General features: G+C 42.5%; 1 long non-coding RNA gene across 1 annotated transcript; it reads left to right on the top strand.

Moving 5' to 3' along the window:
• The first annotated feature begins 19,329 nt into the window (after positions 1 to 19,329).
• LOC138641777 (uncharacterized) lies at positions 19,330 to 21,085 on the top strand. Its single transcript, XR_011313943.1, has 3 exons — positions 19,330 to 19,456; positions 20,216 to 20,280; positions 21,007 to 21,085. It is a non-coding gene; the product is annotated as an uncharacterized lncRNA (long non-coding RNA).
• The last annotated feature ends 919 nt before the right edge of the window (positions 21,086 to 22,004 follow it).

Raw genomic sequence — 22,004 nt, 5'->3', positions numbered from 1 at the left:
GCATTCCAAAGAATCGGCGCAGCACGTGTAAAGTCTTGGAGACGGGAGTGGGAGGTTCTGATTATTGAGGATGCTAACCTGAGGTCATTAGCGGAGCGGAGGGCACGGGTAGGGTGGTAGACTGATACCAGGGAGGAGATGTAGGGTGGTGCTGAGCCATGGAGTGCTTTGTGGATGAGGGTAGTAGTTTTGTACTGGATTCTGGAGTGGATGGGTAGCCAGTGTAATGACTGGCACAGGGTAGAGGCATCGGTGTAACGGTTGGTGAGGAATATGATCCTGGCTGCAGCATTCAGGACAGATTGGAGTGGGGAGAGTTTGGTAAGAGGGAGGCCGATTAGTAGAGAGTTACAATAGTCCAGACGAGAATGAATAAGTGAAACAGTAAGAGTTTTTGCAGAGTCGAAAGTAAGAAAAGGGCGAATTCTAGAAATGTTTTTGAGATGCAGGTAAGAAGAGCGAGCCAGTGATCGGATGTAGGGGGTGAATGAAAGGTCAGAATCAAGGATGACCCCAAGGCAGCGGGCATGTTGCTTTGGAGTAATGGTGGAACCGCACACGGAGATGGCAATGTCAGGCAAAGGTAGGTTAGTAGAGGGAGAGAACACGAGGAGTTCAGTTTTTGACAGGTTTAGTTTCAGATAGAGGGAGGACATGATGTTAGAGACAGCGGTAAGACAATCACTGGTGTTTTCTAAAAAGGTCAGTGTGATATCGGGAGCAGAAGTGTATAATTGGGTGTCGTCAGCATAGAGATGGTACTGGAAACCAAATCTACTGATTGTTTGTCCAATAGGGGCAGTATACAACGAGAAGAGTAGGGGGCCTAGGACTGATCCTTGAGGAACCCCAACAGTAAGGGGAAGGTGAGAGGAGGAGGAACCAGCAAAACATACAGTGAAGGATCGGTCAGAGAGATAGGAGGAGAACCAGGAGAGAACGGTGTCCTTGAGGCCGATGGAGCGGAGCATAGTGAGGAGGAGCTGATGATCCACAGTGTCGAATGCTGCAGAGAGATCCAAGAGAATTAGCATGGAGTAGTGACCATTAGATTTAGCTGTTAGTAGGTCATTAGAGACTTTAGTGAGGGCAGTTTCAGTATAGTGTAAAGAGCGGAAGCCAGATTGAAGAGGGTCGAGAAGAGAGTTATCTGAGAGATAGCGGGTAAGACGGGAGTGGACAAGGCGTTCGAGGAGTTTAGAGATGAAGGGAAGATTAGAGACAGGTCTATAATTAGCGGCACAGTTTTGATCGAGGGATGGTTTTTTAAGTAATGGATGTATGATGGCATGCTTAAATGAGGAGGGAAAAATACCGGAAGTGAGGGAAAGGTTGAATATTTTTGTTAGGTGAGAGGTGACAGCCGGGGAAAGGGACTGGAGGAGATGTGACGGAATGGGGTCACTGGTGCAAGTGGTCGGGCGAGAAGATGCAAGGAGCCTGCTTACTTCTTCTTCTGTAACTGCTTCAAAGTCAGAGAGTGAACTAGATGCAGTGGGGGAGGGAGGACAGTGCATGGTATGAAGAGATTGGGAGATGATTTCCTGTCGAATGTGGTCAATTTTTTCTTTGAAGTAATTGGCCAGATCGTCAGCACGGAGATCCGTGGTTGGGGCCTGCTCTCTTGGGTTGAGTAGGGACTGGAACGTGTCAAAGAGACGTTTAGGGTTATTGGACAGGGAGGTGATGGGGGTGTTGAAGTAGGTTTGTTTGGAGAGGTGAAGGGCAGAATTGTATGTCTTTAGCATGAACTTATAATGGATGAAATCTTCGGGTAGATTAGATTTTCTCCACAGACGTTCTGCGCACCTGGAGCACCGCTGCAGGAAACGTGTTTGCAGCGTGTGCCACGGTTGTTGCCGTCTGTGCCGAGTTGTTTTATGTATAGGAGGAGCAGCTTCATCCAGAGCACTTTGCAGGGTTTCATTGTAATGCTTCAATGCAGAATCAGGACATGAGATGGAGGAGATACAGTTAGGGCCAGAAATATTTGGACAGTGACACAAGTTTTGTTATTTTAGCTGTTTACAAAAACATGTTCAGAAATACAATTATATATATAATATGGGCTGAAAGTGCACACTCCCAGCTGCAATATGATAGTTTCCACATCCAAATCGGAGAAAGGGTTTAGGAATCATAGCTCTGTAATGCATAGCGTCCTCTTTTTCAAGGGACCAAAAGTAATTGGACAATGGACTCTAAGGGCTGCAATTAACTCTGAAGGCGTCTCCCTCGTTAACCTGTAATCAATGAAGTAGTTAAAAGGTCAGGGGTGGATTCCAGGTGTGTGGTTTTGCATTTGGAAGCTGTTGCTGTGAGCAGACAACATGCGGTCAAAGGAACTCTCAATTGAGGTGAAGCAGAACATCCTGAGGCTGAAAAAAAAGAAAAAATCCATCAGAGAGATAGCAGACATGCTTGGAGTAGCAAAATCAACAGTTGGGTACATTCTGAGAAAAAAGGAATTGACTGGTGAGCTTGGGAACTCAAAAAGGCCTGGGCGTCCACGGATGACAACAGTGGTGGATGATCGCCGCATACTTAATTTGGTGAAGAAGAACCCGTTCACAACATCAACTGAAGTCCAGAACACTCTCAGTGAAGTAGGTGTATCTGTCTCTAAGTCAACAGTAAAGAGAAGACTCCATGACAGTAAATACAAAGGGTTCACATCTAGATGCAAACCATTCATCAATACCAAAAATAGACAGGCCAGAGTTAAATTTGCAGAAAAACACCTCAAGAAGCCAGCTCAGTTCTGGAAAAGTATTCTATGGACAGATGAGACAAAGATCAACCTGTACCAGAATGATGGGAAGAAAAAAGTTTGGAGAAGAAAGGGAACGGCACATGATCCAAGGCACACCACATCCTCTGTAAAACATGGTGGAGGCAACGTGATGGCATGGGCATGCATGGCTTTCAATGGCACTGGGTCACTTGTGTTTATTGATGACATAAGAGCAGACAAGAGTAGCCGGATGAATTCTGAAGTGTACCGGGATATACTTTCAGCCCAGATTCAGCCAAATGCTGCAAAGTTGATTGGACGGCGCTTCATAGTACAGATGGACAATGACCCCAAGCATACATCCAAAGCTACCCAGGAGTTCATGAGTGCCAAAAAGTGGAACATTCTGCAATGGCCAAGTCAATCTCCAGATCTAAACCCAATTGAGCATGCATTTCACTTGCTCAAATCCAGACTTAAGATGGAAAGACCCACAAACAAGCAAGACCTGAAGGCTGCGGCTGTAAAGGCCTGGCAAAGCATTAAGAAGGAGGAAACCCAGCGTTTGGTGATGTCCATGGGTTCCAGACTTAAGGCAGTGATTGCCTCCAAAGGATTTGCAACAAAATATTGAAAATAAAAATATTTTGTTTGGGTTATGTTTATTTGTCCAATTACTTTTGACCTCCTAAAATGTGGAGTGTTTGTAAAGAAATGTGTACAATTCCTACATTTTCTATCAGATATTTTTGTTCAACCCTTCAAATTAAACGTTACAATCTGCACTTGAATTCTGTTGTAGAGGTTTCATTTCAAATCCAATGTGGTGGCATGCAGAGCCCAACTCGCGAAAATTGTGTCACTGTCCAAATATTTCTGGCCCTAACTGTAGGAGCCAATGAGGACTGCAAGTTCTTCATAAGTTTCTGGGTGTTAATGGCCTGCATGTTTCTATAGGTGTGGAAAGTGGGGGTGACCTGAGCGGGATGGCAGTTCTTGATAGAGAATGAAAGAAGGTTGTGGTCAGAGAGCGGGAGAGGGGAGTTTGTGAAATCATCCACTGAGCAAAGTCGGGAGAAGACCAAGTCAAGGGAGTTTCCATCTTCATGTGTTGGAGAGTTAGTATGCTGCGAGAGGCCAAAAGAGGAGGATAGAGATAAAAGGTGAGAAGCAGATGGGGAGAGGGGAGAGGCAATGGGGATGTTGAAATCACCCATGATAAGGGTGGGGGTGTCACAGGAGAGAAAGTGTGGAAGCCAGGTGGCAAAGTGATCCAGGAACTGATGAGAGGGGCCGGGAGGACGATACACCACCGCCACTCGCATGGAGAAGGGGACGTAGAGTCTGACCACATGGACCTCAAAGGAAGGGAAGACAAGTGAGGGTACTTGGGGGATAACTTGGAAAGTACATTTGGGTGAAAGGAGCAGACCAACGCCTCCACCTGCTCTGTTGTCTGATCTTGGGGTATGAGAAAAGTGTAGTCCACCATATGAAAGAGCAGCAGCAGCGGTGGTGTCTGACTGCTGGATCCAGGTTTCAGTAAGAGCCAGGAGATTAAGAAAATTAGAAAGGAAGAAGTCATGAATGAAGGAGAGTTTATTACACACAGAGCGAGAATTCCAAAGGGCACAATTGAAAGAGACAGCAGGCATGCAGGGAATATTAATAAGGTTAGAGGGGTTTCTGGGTGTAGCAATTGGGAGGTTTGACTGGCTATAACATGGGGGGCCGGGGTTTGGAGATATGTCTCCAGCGACTAGGAGAAGGAGAACACCAGGTTCGGACCCACTAGAACACCAAGATCCTCCATAGGTCCAGGCTCTGACAAAATAATGGGACCCAGTCGATGTCCAGCAGAAGAAAATCCCACGTGGAGGTGAATTTGGTGCATTGATCACTAAGGTCTATTTCTTAAGGGATAAGTCACATATCCCTAGTAGATGTTATTGATCTGTCCCATGTACGATTATCACAAGAATTTACAAAAGTCTATGATGTAGTCACCGACACAAAGAATGACACAGAGGCATTAAAGATCTTGCATTTCTCCCCCATGCTGGGACATGTCCGTCCATTTCTGGATTAAGGAAAACACGAGGGAACTTCATATTTCCTCCTTTTTATCGAGTTACAACAAATATTTGGCTCAGATTTCCCACCTCTCTATGCGTCACGTGGCTCCTCCAACTCAGCTAAAGGCTGTTATTATGCAGTATATGTATTTATTACATATTTCCACATAAAGTCATTGCAGCGCCTTCAGTTATGGCCCAGGGGAAACATGATGAATTACGGTATATACAGGTTATAGAATGCATTACCTGTATAATTATATAGTGTCAACATATTCACTGGTGCAGTACAGAGAATACATGCACCATATCTATCTATCTATCTATCTATCTATCTATCTATCTATTATCTATCTATCTATCTATCTATCTATCAATCTATCTATCTAGTTAGAAAAAAATGGAACAGCACTACTAATACATGGGTGCAAAGCTTCCCAGGTGCAACGATTCCGGCACTCTCTTCCGGCACACGTCAGAGGAGGAAGTGCCTCCTCGACATCATTTGACGCGTACCGATAGTTTAAAGAGGCCTTCATCAATGCAGGGGCAATGGGGTACGAGTGCGCATGCGCTCACGGGCACCATCTTTGAGAAGTCCAACGGGGGATGCCACGTTTCCTGATCCAAAATATTTTAAGATTATTCCCATCATCTGTATACCAAGTATAATTAAAAAAATGTGCTATAGTGCACGAATACTGTTAATGAGGACATATAATAATGTCCCCTTAGAGATAAGTGTATTAATGCTAATAAATATATCATTAGAAAAAAAGTGCCGACGTGCATAGTTAATAAAAAAGCATATAGCAATAAGTGTCGACGTGTATAGATGACAAAAAAAGTCATAATTCTTAAGAAAAATGTGCAATGAATGTCAAATCACAATTTAATTAATTGGTACAAAAAATAAAAAAATCTATTATCTATCTATTTATCTCATATCTATTATCTATCTATCTATCTATCTATCTATCTATCTATCTATCTATCTATCTATCTATCTATCATCATCTAGAAGAAAAAAATGAAACAGCCCTCCAAACAAATATCCATTTGTATAAATTATAAAAAAGAAAAATGGAGGCAGCACTCCAATAAATGATGAAGAAAGTGGACTTTATTAGCCCCTATGGTATGGCTACATTTTGGCTGTGACCAGCCATTCTCAAGCCTATCTATCTATCTATCTATCTATCATCTATCTATCTATTATCTATTACTATCTATTATCTATCGTCTGTCTATCTATCTATTTATCTATCTATCTATCTATCTATTATCTATTACTATCTATTATCTATCTATCGTCTATCTATCTATCTATCTAGCTATCTATCTATTATCTATAACTATCTATCTATATATTATCTATCTATTATCTATCATCTATCTATTATCTATTACTATCACTCTATCTACTATCATCTATCTATATATCTATCATCTATCTATTATATATCTATTCTATTCTATTATCTATCTATCTATCTATCTATCTATCTATCTATCTATCTATCTATCTATCTATCTATCTATCTATCTATCTATCCTAGTATCTACAGTATATATTTTTGGACCGTATTGAAGGACTGGCATGTGCCTGGGAGGCTCTGTACCGTGCATTTGCTAGCTTTGCTTTTGTTTTCTTTCTTCTTTATTCTAATATCTATCTATTAATCTATTCATGTTATCTTTAGTTATTTATGTGAGAAGTAAATATATAACATTTGACATTACAACCAGCTGTTGCTGAGAACCTTTACCATGGGCTCGTGCTACCCTTTTGAGAACAGGTGAGAGCATGCACCCGCGCCCTAGGCACGCTTTCGAGACACTGTGCGCTGTGCACAAAAGAAGAAGGAACTGGAGCGCACCAGTACGTGTGCCACGGTCTGGGGCAGTGAGTAAGCCAGCGTAATGGCAGAACGGGACACATGCAGGGGCACCGGGCATAACCTTACAGTGCCTCCCTTTACGCCCCCTCTTCTTCAGGCTCCCGATGACTGATTGCAGAGAAGATGGAGCCAGATTCTTCCTCCTGGACTCCCACGGCCTCTCATCAGGACCACTTTCCAGTGTGCCAAATGTATAGAAAATGAAGCGCATATACTAAAGCCGCTACAAAAGAGCAAAGCACTACTGAAAACTGGAATAACAACAATGATTTGGGACTGAGTTGTTTTGTAAATGCCAAAGTAGAGAGGTTCCTTGTACAAACATTGTTGAGATTTTCTCAAGAAGTTTAAAGGAACCGTCCTGCTGGAAATAGACTCTTACGTCAGGTATTTGTACCAGCGGAATAAGGAGTCCATTATGAACGGAACGTTCTCATCTAATTAATAAGTCCTCGATGAGCAATAATTATTGTTATAGCTTGAGGGCTCCCATTGTGACCTGACTTGTGGTCATATTCTTCTTGTGGGATCATTATTATTCTAGGTTGGATAATGTTGGCTGAGAAGGATTGATAATGCCAGGCAGGAGGAATGTGTGCGTGGGCATGTGGCACAGTACGGAAATGGATATTATATTCTATATTTAATATTTCCCCCATTACAGTGCCCTGTGGGGGTTGGTTTCATCCCTAAATTAATGGCAATCTGCTTAAGTATATGGAACCATTGCAATTATTTACTGTATTTGGTCCTATACATTTTTTTGTAACTGTTGATATAGAAAAACGGACGTCATACAGATGAAAATTGTCTGCTTTTATTGATGAAAACGAACGATTTACTACCAATTTATACTATGCCAGCTTGCCCCACTCTGAAGACTGGAGAGGAAGATATTTACTTATTTTTACTATTTTGGCCCCCATCAAGTGAAGAGTTGGGAACAGGCCTAAAGGAGAAACTGTACTCATTGCCCATAGCAACCAATCACAGCGCAGCTAACATTTTTCAAGAGCTGAATACAAAGTGAAAGCTAAGCTGTGATTGGTTGCTAGGGGCAACAAAGATAGGCTTTGTTTTAGACTTATATCTGGCCCACTACCTCTTTACAAGCATTAACGTTCGCTTTGTTCCTCTGTTCCCCCATTGTGTGGCCTCTTTGCATAACATTTGTCCTCAATTCACTTTTTGAGGCCTAGAGGTAATTTTAGGCCTCAGGCTCACAATGAAAGCAAAGGGGGCGAACAGGTTATGGAAAATACACGTGAATAAGACACGTCGCCTTCATCCATAATGAGAAAGTATCCGAATGTTTAGACAGCGTCATTTATCATGTGCAATCGCAGAGCGTAGCTTCAAAGAGCATTGTCCTCTCCCAGGCGCTCTCCAATCGCTGTCAGATAAATATTTGTGAAGAGCGAGCAATGGACGGAGGAATGCGTCCTTTCATTTCGCCTGCTTCAAAATGCATTAGCTTTAGTAGGCCGCTAAACAATCACTTAATATGTTTATCCTCCAGAGAGATGTAGAGTAAATGAGTTATGTCTCGACTTGTGAGAAAGGGTTGTAATTTGACTGGATCTATATACACAGTCAACGCAAATGGAGACGACAAAGAATAAAAAATTAAAGGGACTCTGTCACCTGAATTTGGCGGGCTCTGTTTACGGTCCGATGGGCGGTGTTTTCTGTTCTTTCATGCACCCCTTCCTTTCCCGCTGGCCGCAATATTGTCTTGAATTTGATTAGGTTTCCTCCGTAGTACACGCGTGCGCAATGCAATCTTGCCTTGCGCATGCGCAGTATGCTTTGCCCAACTGCGGGCAAAGCGGAAAAGCATTAGTGCGCATGCGCCAGCGCACTATGTCCCGGAAGAATTTCGCTGTGTTCGCCTAGTGCGAAGTGACATAGTGCGCCGGCGCATACGCATTAATGCTTTTCGGCTTTGCCCGCAGTTGGGAAAAGCATACTGCGCGTGCGCAAGGCAAGATTGCATTGCGCAAGCGTGTACTATGGAGGAAACCTAATCAAATTCAAGACAATATTGCGGCAAGCAACATAATTTATTTTTGTTAGGAAATTAGAAAGGTTAAAAATTGATCAGTGATTTCTCGTTTTTCCAACAAAATTTACAACCAATTCTTTTAGGGACCACATTACAATGGCAGTGGCTTTGAGGGCCTATGTAACAGAAAATGCCCAAAATTTACATAATTTTAAAAACTGCACCCCTCAAACTGCCTATTTACTCTTCGGGTATTTCACAGGAATTAAAGCAATTTGGAAAGAAAAAAGTTAAAATTTTAATTTCCCCCCGCAAAATTGTTACTTTAGCTCATTTTGCATTTTCACAAGGATAACAGGAAAAAATAGACCATACAATTTGTTGCGCAATTTCTCATGAGTACAACAATACCTCATATGTGATGGAAAACTACTATTTGGGCAAACGGCAGAGCTTGGAATGAAAGGAATGCCATTTGAGTTTTGGAGTGCAAAATTGACTGGAATAGATATCGGAAACCATGTCACTTTTGCAGAGCCTCTGATGTGCCTAAACAGTGGAAACGCACAACTAGTGACACCATTTAGGACACTACACTTCTCAACAAATTTATTTGGAGGAATGGTGAACACCTTGAACTCACAGGTGCTTCACAGAACTTTATAATGTTGAGCTGTGAAAATGAAACAATGCATTTTTTCCACAAAAAATGTTGCTTTTGATCCAAATTTTTCATTTTCACAAGGGTAACAGGAGAAAATGGACCCCAAAATTTGTTGTGCAATTTCTCCTGAGTATACCGATACCCCATATGTGATGGCAAACTAGAGTCACAGAGTCATAGAATGTTAGAGTTGGAAGGGACCCCCAGGGTCGTCGTGTCCAACCCCCTGCTCAATGCGGGAGTTACTAAACCATCTCAGACAGATGTCTGTCCAGCCTCTGTTTGAAGACTTCCATTGATGGAGAACTCACCACCTCTCATGGCAGCCTGTTTTAATCATTGATCACCCTCACTTTCAAAAAGTTTTTTCTAATATCTAATCTTTATCTTCTCCCTTTCAGTTTCATTCCTCATTTTTCCATGTGCAAATGAGAATAATGATGATCCCTCTACACCGTGACAGCCCTTCAGATATTTGTAGACAGCTATTAAGTCTTCTCTTAGCCTTCTTTTTTGCAAACTAAACATTCCCAGATCATTTAACCATTCCTCGTAGGACATACTTTGCAGTCCACTCATCATTCCTGTAGCTCTTCTCTGAACTTGCTACAGTTTTTCAATGCTTTTTTTAAAATGTGCTGCCCAGAAATGGACACAGTATTCCAGATGAGGTCGACCAAGGAGGAGTAGAGGGGGATACGGTAATTACTTCACGTAATCTAGACTTTATGCTTCTCTTAATACATCCTTCCTTTTTTGCTTCTGCATCACACTGTTGACTCGTGCAGTCATGTGATCTATTTGTGTACCCAAGTCTTTTTCACACATGCTGTTGCTTAGCTCTATTCCTCCCATTCTGTAGATGTAATTTTCATTTTTCTTACCTAGATGTAGAATCTTGCATTTCTCCCTGTTAAATATCACTCTATTAGTCGCTGCCCATTGTTCAAGCTTATTTAGATCCTTCTGAATCCTTTCTCTGTCTTTTCTAGTGTCAGCTATCCCTCCTAGGTTTGCATCATCTGCAAATTTGATTAGTTTACCATCAGTTCCCTTATCTAGATCATTTATATAAATGTTGAACAACACTGGGGCCAGGACAGAGTCTTGTGGTACCCCACTTGAAGCACTCTTCCAATTGGATGTGCAACCATTTATTACCACTCTGAGTACGATCACTAAGCCAGTTATGAATCTACCTAACCATAGCCTTGTCAATCCCATACTTGGTCATTTTTTCAATAAGGATAATATGAGGTACTTTATCAAATACTTTGCTGAAGTTGAGATATACTATATCTACCACATTTCCTTGATCCGCCCAGTCAGTGATTCCATCATGGAAGGAAATTAGATTAGTCTGGCATGACTTGTTTGCTACAAAGCCATGCTGGCTCTGCTTAATTACTGTATTCTTATCCATGTACTTACATACATGCTGTATAATAATTTGTTCAAACATTTTTCCTGGTATAGAAGTAAGGCTCACTGGCCTGTAATTTCCTGGCTCCATCTTCTTTCCTTTTTTAAAGATAGGGACAACATTTGCCCTTATCCAATCCTCTGGGACTTTTCCTGTTCTCCAGGATTTTTCAAAGATTCTGGCTAGTGCTTTTGCAATTACTCTTTCAGTAACAAGTTTTTAAGTTCTGCGTTCATCCATCCTTGTCTCTTTAAACGCTTCCAATTCTTCCTACTTTCTGGGATTGTTACTGATTATGCAGTGAGAATTTAATTCAGCAAAATCTCCCACCCTGTTTATGAGTCCATTAAAATCTGCCTTGCTGAAGCTCAGCATTAAAGTCTGAGTCTTTGCTGGTCTTCCTCCTCTTGTAATCCAAAATTCAAGGATAGCAGAGATCGATGCCTTCTAAATTCCTGGTCACCTTTGCTTCCTCAACCATTTCGTCCCTGTTGGTAAGAATTAGGTCCAATATTGCGGATCCTCTTGTTCTCTCTTCTACTCTCTTCTCTTGTTCTTCTCTCTGATTACTATTTGTGTGAAATCTGTGCCTCCCCCTGCCACCTAAATGTTGTGATCGATATTGATCGCAGCATTTAGGGGGTTAAATGGCCCAGGGTGGTGCAGCACCCCTCTTGGCCGTGACAGCTGGGACCATGATGAAGTAAAAATAAACATGGGTCATTGGGCAAAAGCAGGAAAAGAAAAAGTGGTAACATAAAGCACAGTTCTTGTGGTAGTGAGGATCCGCCGCTCAGGGTTAGCAAAACACATGGTGTTTTTCTTTCCAGACACACTGAACACTGAATGCCTCAGAAAGCTGACTATTTAAACCACAGACCAAATTCTGGGGTGGAGGTAAGGAGGACATCATGTCACTCGCTCCATTGCTGTCCACAAAAACCCAGCCCTTAAAATGGCTGATTAACCCCTCTCAACACACAATGTGCTGGAGTAAACTTCTGGGTTTCAAATCACTGAAGCTAATAGCCTCAGTTAAACGTATCTCCCCTCCTGCACTTTCCCAGTGACTTTGTCACACAAACTAGGCTGACACTGATCAGGTCATAATCATCACAATGCTATACAGGTGAGTGTGAGAGTGCTGGGTATCGACACTCAGTACCAATAACTTGAAGGTGACCAGGCAAGTTGCTTTTACAAAACAGACACTGTTCCTGTGCCGTAGCTCTTTCATTGTGTTGATTTGCAAGGGCCACCTCATAAAACTTGATCGCACATCTTAAAACAAATTTAAAGGTGTTGCAACTTATCTCCATCAGTCCCATAGACTTTTAAGGGTCAGCACTCATTGTTGTCAGTTCCCTAGACTTTGATCAGAGCATTAGTGCGCATGTTCAACTATCACGCCATTCAAACGAGGGTTTCTGGACACTTGTTCTTACGATCATGATCCTGGCAGTTGTCTCCCCAATGATCAGACATTTATCACCTATCATGTGGATAAGTAGCATACGAACCTGAGCAACTGTGACAGAGACTGAGAAAAGTTGTGATGACTAGAAGACTGGGTGAAAGCATCTCCAAAATGGTAGGCTCCAGTATGCAGTTTTTAATACCTACCATAAGTGGTCAAAGCAAGGACAATGGGTGAACCAGTTACAGGGTCACTGATGTGAATGGGGAGACCAGCTACTGTAAGATAAGTTATAGACCATGGGGAAATGGAAGAAGGTGGCCTGGTCTGACGGATGGGTCAAATTTACTTTTACATTATTTGGATGTTCGATGCGCGTGTGTCACTTTCTTTGGGAAGGAAACACTTTGGAAAGAAGACACGCTGGAGAAAACAGTTCCAGATATTACAGCACACCTTCAGAGGTCTTACGGAGTCCATGTCTCAAAGGGTCACAGCTGTTTTCTGACAATATTAGGTTTTACTGTATTGCTAATTGGTGCATCTGATGCCATTTATATATAGATTACCGTTCATAAATATATGACCTACAAATCACCCACAATATTATAAATGTCCACATTATTAATTATTATTATTATATACACATATAATGTACAACTACACAGACCGCTCAAGACCATACGAAATAATCTCGTGGTCGAAGATCTGTATTTATTTAAGGCATCTGAACAAAAATTGTCTTACAGGCCGTGCACCACATTTATTATGTTTTTAGACACTTTTTTTAGTCACTTATTTAACAAGTGTGCATGACGTACCTGGAAAAAGGGATGGTGTGAGATTTAATGCAGTATTCCAAACCTTTGCAGGTGCAAAATCTAGGGGAACAGCACAGAAAAATAGTCCATACTTACCAATACATGGTCACAATATTAGTATGTTGAAGGATGCAGCAGAAATCAATGATAAAAGGCAGCACAGGTGCAAAATACTGAGGACCCGTCACTCACATACCTATCATCCATGAGGCAGTGAAGCAATGCTGGTACAAAGTGTGCTATTTAGTCGCTGTTCCCGGGTACTGCAGCTTAGGTTCTGTGGACTTGAATAGTAGCTAAGCTGCAGTACCCGGGAGTGACTGCTAACCAGTGTACAGAGCTGTGCTGTGCAGTCTCCTTAACTCTATTCACAACTTGTTGCTGCTGTAGCTGATAACATTTGATCGTTGGGATTGTCGGACCCACACCAATTTGATATTGATTATCTATCCAAAGGATAGGCCCTCACCAGTATGATAGCCAACCCCTTTAGGGTTAAATATTATGGTTGTAAACTCTCTTCCACTAACAGCTCTTGTATGCCATGGCTACCAGTTTATTAAATTCAACCCCTCCCTCAGACTGCCTTTTTCATGCTTTCCTCCCTATCTACTGCGTTCATCATCCACCTCCCTGAGAACTTGGATGCTTTCCCCTCTTATTATTTTGCTCCTCATTCTTACTGCTGCTATTTCTAATACTGAGAGAAGGGAGGGGAAGAGACACAGTCAGGACAGACTGTTAGTTTACAAGTTGCACAGATGTTAAAGCTGCAAAACTGCAGCAAATTATAATTTTTTCCAATTTCAGAGAACATGCAGCCATATTTTTTTAGCTTTGAAAACAAGAAAATTTATTCAAGCAACAATCCAAATTATAATGGCAGTGCCACCTTGGTCAGAGCAAGTCCAAAATGGCAGGACTTATGTGCCGATGCCGAGCCCAATACGCAGCTGTGATTGAACTGTGTCAGAACAGGTACAGAATCACCGCCATGATAGAACATGCGGAGCATTGCTGCAGTGATAGGAAGGTGTCAGAACACACAAAAACACATTTGTGAATACCATTGGTACCATTCATCCACTATTTCAAAAGCGCATCAATGGTATTAACTCTGATGTGCTTTCAGCTAGTCCCATCTAGCGGTCAGAAGTAGTAATTCATGTTAGTGAATCTCATTTATATATTTTTTTTCATTCTACATTCTCACACAAAAATAAAGTCTATACATTCCAACATTATACAAATCAACAAAACATTATAATGAGGCCAAATAAATCTGAGCTGTGTTGACCACAGTCTGAAAGGAAGAAATGGAAACTGAAGTTCTTGTAGAAGATGAGTCTTTATCAGGACGTGCACTTTAGGCCGGAGTCACACTAATGTTTAATACGGACGAGAGCTATGCGATAAAAAATCCCATAGCACTCGGACCAGTGTTAATCTATGGGGCAGCGCCCATCACCGATTTTCTTCTCGGCCATATTATACGTGTAAGTGAAATTGCAGCAAGCAGCGATCTGCAGCGTATGTTAGCCGAGTCTCATCAATACAAGTCTATGGGTGCGAAAAAAACCGGACACCACACGGACCATCAGTGTGACTTCTGAGAAATACGCTAGCAATTTCCAGGTGACAGGAAATTGAATCATCCATTGTCAGGAAGCTTTGGCATGCACATTTCCCTGGCAACCTCTAGAAAAATGCTGGAACACACCTCCACGGAGTCCAGGAGCATGGCCACACACATAAATGTAGAGATGCTCATAGTTCTGGTTCAGGAGAGGCCAGAGCTATGGGACCAACGTGACGCACATTATGAGGACCGAGCACGTAAGGATGGCGAATCTGCACCCAAATGTTCCACAACTCTGAGGAAAGACCTCGTGAGGCCTAGCAGCAAATTAGTAAGTACAATCATAAAAGAGTACTATTATAAGTTCCACATGAGGTAACCAATGAACATAACCATCATATGTGATGTTGTTTGTAATATGTGGCCTATTTCAGACTTTACACATGCTAAGTAGCAGGCCTCATTACAATGAAGCCTACATTTTGAAAGCCAAACACTGTGATTGAAAGTTAATACGTTTCTCGTGTTACTTTGCAGTCACTGATGTCATTACATGATCAGTACCGCTTCGTGCGACAGCAGCGGGCCAGAAATGGCGATGCAGCCCCCGCAAAAGAAAATACATCTATTACGATAGACTTCATTTTCTTGCTCCCGTTTAGGATCTCAGACCATAAGTGCATGCAGGACACCACATTTTACACATGCTCTTGCGGGAAAATCTTAATAGTTTTTTTTTTCAAATTTGTGTTTAAAAACAGAACTGAGTCAAACCTTACAGAGAGGGAGATAGCTTCTGAGGTCAACATAGATCCAGTGGGGAAAGGTGAGGAAGTGGCTGGCCCATCTTCGGCACCATCAGGCAGCACACAACCACCACCACCAGCAGTGGCTTCTGCCCCACAGGAGGCAAATCCAGAGGAGAAGGACCAGGGCCACAGTAACAGCCCAACCTTGCCACTGGATACCTCACTCCAGGCTGCTGTCATCCCATGCCGTGGCCAGCGAAGGAGGGAGATTACCACCACAGGCAGCAGGAGTGAAGTGGACAAGGGGTGTTGGACTATAGGAGCACCCGCTAGGCCCGTGGGGTACTCTTTACCGTGTTGGTACAGTTCTTAGAGTGGTGGTCACAGTGGCAGTGACCCGGTCCGTGGCGCCGGACCATTGCAGTAGTGTTCGTGACGCACCTGTGGTACTCGGCCAGGGATGGCCGACGCTGCTTAAAGGGGTCCTCTGGGGATGATGGCATTGCAGCAGAGGTGGTATAGCTCCCCTCAGGTAGAGCTTAGTCCCTAGGGCTCCCAGTGCAGTTGGTAAGGATGATAGATGGTGAAGTGCAGGAAAGAATTGGAGGACACAAGGTTGCAGTCTCTTTGCCTTTTATTGGTGCAGGTCAGGTACAGGTTACAGTTGATCATTGGAATCCTGGAAGAGATTCGGAATCCCCCTAGCCAGGTGGGGTTGGAAGCCTTCCTTTCTGCGCTGTATTCTCAGTCCCTTGCTGCCTGAGACTTCACAAAAGGTCCTCTCTCAATCTGTCCTCTTAGGTGGACACTACCCGCATGGCAGGCATCTCAAGCCTTTTTACAGGTGTCCCTTCTTGTGGTTACTCCGGACTCTAATCTGCTGCTGTGCCTTCGGGTGTGATTGTGGCCAGGAGACTTGGAATCTCCTGCCCTCCGGTTTCTGTTGTGCGGCATACAGTTCCCCCACAACCTCGGACTTCCAGCCTCCGATTTCTGCACTCAATCCTGGAGGTGAGCTCACTCGCAGCTCCACTCCCAGTTTCCTGGCACGTTTCCTCACGTTTCCTCGTTTCTACTATTTTGGGCTCAGGCATGACCGATTGATGCAGTCGTGACCATATTTCAGAGCACGTAGAACAATGCCTGAGATGGTGGATTTGCCTATTAAGAACTGAAGATGCAGTGCCGCATAGGAGAACCCAGTGGAATGGAATCTGTAAGGGAATATAAAAAAAAATTGCAAATCCATGCATCAAAAAAAAAAAAATTTAGGCCTTCCTAAAAGTTATGGGCAATAGAAAATAAGCCCTGTCTTCCTAAAATAAAACACAATTCAATGCCTTTGCTCCTATTCAAAGCAGCATATAATGTCAAAGGCAAAATCCGAGACTAAAAATAAGGAAATAAAAAGGAAAAAAAAAAAACACTACAACAAAAGGAATGGATGACTGTATTTCAATAAAACACAAGTTATTCAATCTGAAGGTTTAGTGGTTAATATCCGCACTGCTGTAATGATGGATGTCCAGATGTATTGAAGAGAAAAAAATGGTGGTTTATTCTCTCTCAACGTGTTTCGAAATCGCTAGGACTTCTTCCTCAGGAGAAGATTCGGGGTAACAATGTCATCACATACTGTATAAATAGATTTCACATTCAAATCTGGCGCCAGAAAAGATCACATGTCAAACAGTGTCAAAGTTCATATGATGGACACATGGTAATTGCGGATTATCATTATTAACCTCATTACAAGCAAAAAAAAAACATCAGTAATTGGTATACTTTCATAATTTTTCTTTTTCTTTTATATGTTCAGACAAAGAGGTAAAAGAAGAAATTATATAAAGAAAAAATATATAAAAAATTGGGGGTTGCGAACCTGCTCAAGAAACATAAAACAAAGATTTGATCATCTCACTATCCCCCCATGCTACAAATGCCGCCAGAGAACTTTCAATCAAAGAAAGGAGGGGGAAGAAAAAAAAAGATGATGCATAATCAAAATTGCAAGGAATTGGTTAAATATTACTAATTTATTAATTTTAATTTAATTAAAATGAAATAAAAAAAATTATTATTAACCCCTTTTTGACCTCGGACGGGATAGTACGTCCGAGGTCAGATCTCCTGCTTTGATGCAGGGCTCCGCGGTGAGCCTGCATCAAAGCCGGGACATGTCAGCTGTTTTGAACAGCTGACATGTGCCCGTAATAGGCGCGGGCAGAATCGCGATCTGCCCGCCCCTATTAACTAGTTAAATGCCGCTGTCAAACGCAGACAGCGGCATTTAACTACCGCTTCCGGCCAGGTGGCCGGAAATGACGTCATCGCCGACCCCCGTCACATGATCGGGGGTCGGCGATGCGTCAGGATGGTAACCATAGAGGTCCTTGAGACCTCTATATATATATATATACCCCGTATATACTCGAGAATAAGCCGACCCCCCTAATTTTGCCACAAAAAACTGGGAAAACTTAATGACTCGAGTATAAGCCTAGGGTGGGAAATGCAGCAGCTACCGGTAAATGTCAAAGGTAAAAATAGATACCAATAAAAGTAAAATTAATTGAGACTTCAGTAGGTTCAGTGTTTTTGAATATACATATTGAATCAGGAGCCCCATATAATGCTCCATAAAGTTTATGATGGGCCCCATAAGATGCTCCATATTAAAATATGCCCCATATAATCCTGCATAAAGGTTAATAATGGCCCCATAAGATGCTCAATAGACACATTTGCCCAATATAATGCTGCACAAATGTTGATTATGGCCCCATAAGATGCTCCATAAAGATATTTGCCCCATATAGTGCTGCACAAACGTTATGGCCCAATAAGATACTCCATGCAGACATTTGCCCCATACAATGCTGCACAAACGTTAATTATGGCCCCATAAGATGCTCCATACAGACACTTGCCCCATATAGTGCTGCACAAATGTTGATTATGGCCCCATACAGACACTTGCCCCATATAGTGCTGCACAAACGTTATGTGTTGTGAATTCTGCTCTTGGGCTCCCTCCGGTGGTTATGAGTGGTAGTGCTGCTGTCTGTGGATCGCACCATTTATCAGGTGTGTTCACTTTTTTGCAATTTGGACTCAGCTATTTAGTCCTGCTTGATCCTTTAGTCAGTGCCAGTTGTCCATTGTTTTTGGAGGATTCACATCCCTTTCTGGTCTCTCCTGTTTGCTGTGCTTTTCAACAAAGATAAGTTCTGGCTTTGTTTTTGCTGTCCACATGCTGTGGGCCTTATAGTTCTGTGCATTTTCATGTTTTGTCTTGTCCAGCTTGTCTGTGAAAGGATTTTTTGCAGCCAAGCCGTGTCTCTGGAGATGCAGATATACCCTCCATGTCTTTAGTCAGATGTGGAGTTTTGTATTTTCTGTGGTGGATATTTTCTAGTGTTTTAATACTGACCGCATAGTTCTATGTAAAATTATTTCATTTTAATTGTTATACATGTTAATGTTTTAATAGTTTGTAGAATGCTTCACTGTTAAAGATAAAGGAGAAAATATATCATTTAAGGACCTTGATATATGTGATCACGTGATATAAACTGGGAATGTGATTGGTGCATACTGGTTATAAGATCATCATGTGACCATAATTCATTTAGCTGTGAAAAAGATCTCTTTAGACCGAAACGCGTTGCTGAACTGTCGGTGGTTATGAGCTCTTCCACACTGTGAGGATCAAGCCGCATTTCATGTTTTAATGAGTCCATAATAAAAGAATTTGTTTAAGGAGCTGGGACATCTATCTTCATTCATTGCTGTTTCTCGTCGGTCTGGATGAAGTCCCGTGCCCGGTGGCTGGGGTTGATGAGCCGGCTACGGCTTTCAGACCAAACTTTTTTCTTTATGTTTGTGAATATGGAGTGAGATATTCACACGTTCTTGACATCTGTCTTTTTTCCCTCTGCTTTGACGACTGGTGGAAGACAGATTCCATCCCTGGCTCTAACATCAGTTACCACCGATTCCGCCCTCCCTTGGTACCGAGCCAGGAGAAGCTGCCAGGAACAAGAACTGCTTGGAATAAGCAAGCTGCACGAGCAAACATTCATCAGGTAAGAACCAAAAAAAGAATTGGAAGGGACACACGAGAGATTCTGCACAAATGTTTTTTTTTTTAAAGAAATTCAACTGTTATTTTTTTTCTATATTGTATTAGGGACTGAAGCCTTTATATGGGCATTAATTCAGATCCTGAAAGCTGCCACTAGAGGGAGCAATCTTGTGTACACGTCATTGGCACAGAAAACGCTGAAAATGACAAAACGCTACAGGGCACGTTCTCTGCGCTCGGCGTCTTCACTGCCAAGAGAACAGGTCTTGACTGCAGAAAAAAAAGCAAAAGTTCTTCATGGGAACATAGTCTAAGCTTACACAGGAAACATTTTTATGAATTGAAAAAAGTTGTAACCCCTTAAAGGGAATCTATGACCAGGTTTTTGCTGCCCATCTGAGAGCAGCATAATGTAGAGGCAGAGTCCCTGATTCCAGCGATGTATCACTTACTGGGCTGCTTGCTTTCAGTTTGATGAAATCACAGTTTTCTCGGCGTTTCTGCTGCTCCTCTGAGTAATTGTCATTTGTCTCGTTTGGCGCAATGATGAGAAGGAGACAAGATCCGTAGAAATGTGGTTTATTTGTCAATGCGTTCGGAAGTGACCCGCTTCTTCATCAGGACAAACCACATGAAGAAGTGTGTCATTTCACAATGCACTGACAAATAAAGCGCATTTCTTCGGATCTTGTCTCCTGCTCGTCATTGGGCCACCGGCAGATTTTAATCCACGTTCCTTCATTTTTACCTGTCTCTCCAGAGCGAGGATCTGCAGCAGCCATTTCATAAAGTTTTACAAGGGTCGAGATTCGAAAGCCACAGAAGGTGAGAAAACTGCCCTTCACCTCCCTTTTTACGGATAAGACCCTATTGTACTTCCTATCTTTCCAGTTCCTTGTCTATCACAAGGGGTCACAGCTCACAGGATCGTCCTACTGAGCCTCCTACAGAATTCCCCAAAGGATCAATGAGCCGCGCCACTAGAATTTAGCAAATGTTTCCACATTCCGTTTGGATTACAATCTTGTTTTCGCCATATTGGATGAACACAGCTGAATGCCATTGGAGTCAATGGGAGTAGAAATGAGCGAATATATTCGGAAATGATCGTCAAATATAAATTCGGCACGAATAGGGCACCAAGATGGCACAAATATGGCAAATTGTGATTCTGCGATTGTTTCCGAACATATTCGTTCAACTCTACACGCCACATTAGAAAGATCATGAAAATTAGTATTAAATAAAAAGGCCCAAATCTCTGGAGCCATATGTCAGAATAAAAAAAAAGAGGAAAAAAACCTGAATCCACTCAGCAGCAGTGGGAATAAGATAACAGCAGACACTGGCCACTGTGACTCGGTGACAGGTCCTGTCTAAGGGGTTAAATACTATTGGCATCGTTCTATATATTCACTTTATTCAGTATGTGGACAGATCTTCTGCTCAACAATATCTATGGTTTGGGCTAGGACATTACAATATGATTTGTGGCAATTTGGGGGTCTACACCGTATGTAATCCATTATATTACCCTCCTATATTTTGTAGGGTGAACACATGAAGTCATCACACCCTTGTGGATTGGGCTCAATCGTCTGGGCTTGGAGATGGGACGATCAACATCTATGTAGTGAGGGGCTTCATAGATATAAAATCCCCAGTGGTGTCGGCTGTAAAGGAGTTTATCTTTCTACTAGATGGTGGCCCGATTCTAACGCATCGGGTATTCTAGAATATGTATGTATGTATGTACGTCGCGCTTAGCACAGCCACATAGTATATAGCACAGCCACGTAGTATATAACACAGGCAGCCACGTAGTATATAGCACAGCCACGTAGTATATAGCACAGCCACGTAGTATATAGCAGCCACATAGTATATAGCACAGCCCATGTAACACAGACAGCCAAGTAGTATATAGCACAGCCCACATACTATATAGCAGCCACGTAGTATATAGCAGCCACATAGTATATAACACAGCCCACGTAATATATAGCACAGCCCACGTAATATATAGCACAGCCCACGCAGTATATAACACAGCCCACATAGTATATAAAACATCCCACGTAGTACATAGCAGCCAGGCAGTATACAACACAGCCCACATAACATATAGCTCAGCCCATGTGGTATATAACACAGCACACGTAGTATATAGCACAGCCTACGCAGTATATAACACAGCCCACATAGTATATAAAACAGCCCACGTAGTATGTAGAAGCCAGGCAGTATACAACACAGCCCACGTAGTATATAACATAGCCCACGCAGTATATAACACAGCCCACGTAGTATATAGCAGGGTGGGCACCATACCTCTGTTAAAAAAAAATTAAAATACAAAAATAGCTATATACTCTCCAGCGTACACTGAAGCTATCCCGATGCGCGCGATGCTGCCGCGAGCTTCCATTCCCAGTGATGCATTGCAAAATTACCCAGATGAGTTAGCGGTCTCGCGAGACCACTAAGTCATCTGGGTAATTTCGCAATGCATCACTGGGAACGGAAGCTGGTGGCAGCATCGCGCGCAT

The sequence above is a fragment of the Ranitomeya imitator genome, chromosome 6 (genome assembly GCF_032444005.1).
Source record: "Ranitomeya imitator isolate aRanImi1 chromosome 6, aRanImi1.pri, whole genome shotgun sequence".
Lineage (NCBI taxonomy): Eukaryota > Metazoa > Chordata > Amphibia > Anura > Dendrobatidae > Ranitomeya > Ranitomeya imitator.
The sequence above is the reverse complement of the archived record's forward strand: the minus strand, read 5'-3'. Positions and strand labels throughout refer to the sequence as shown.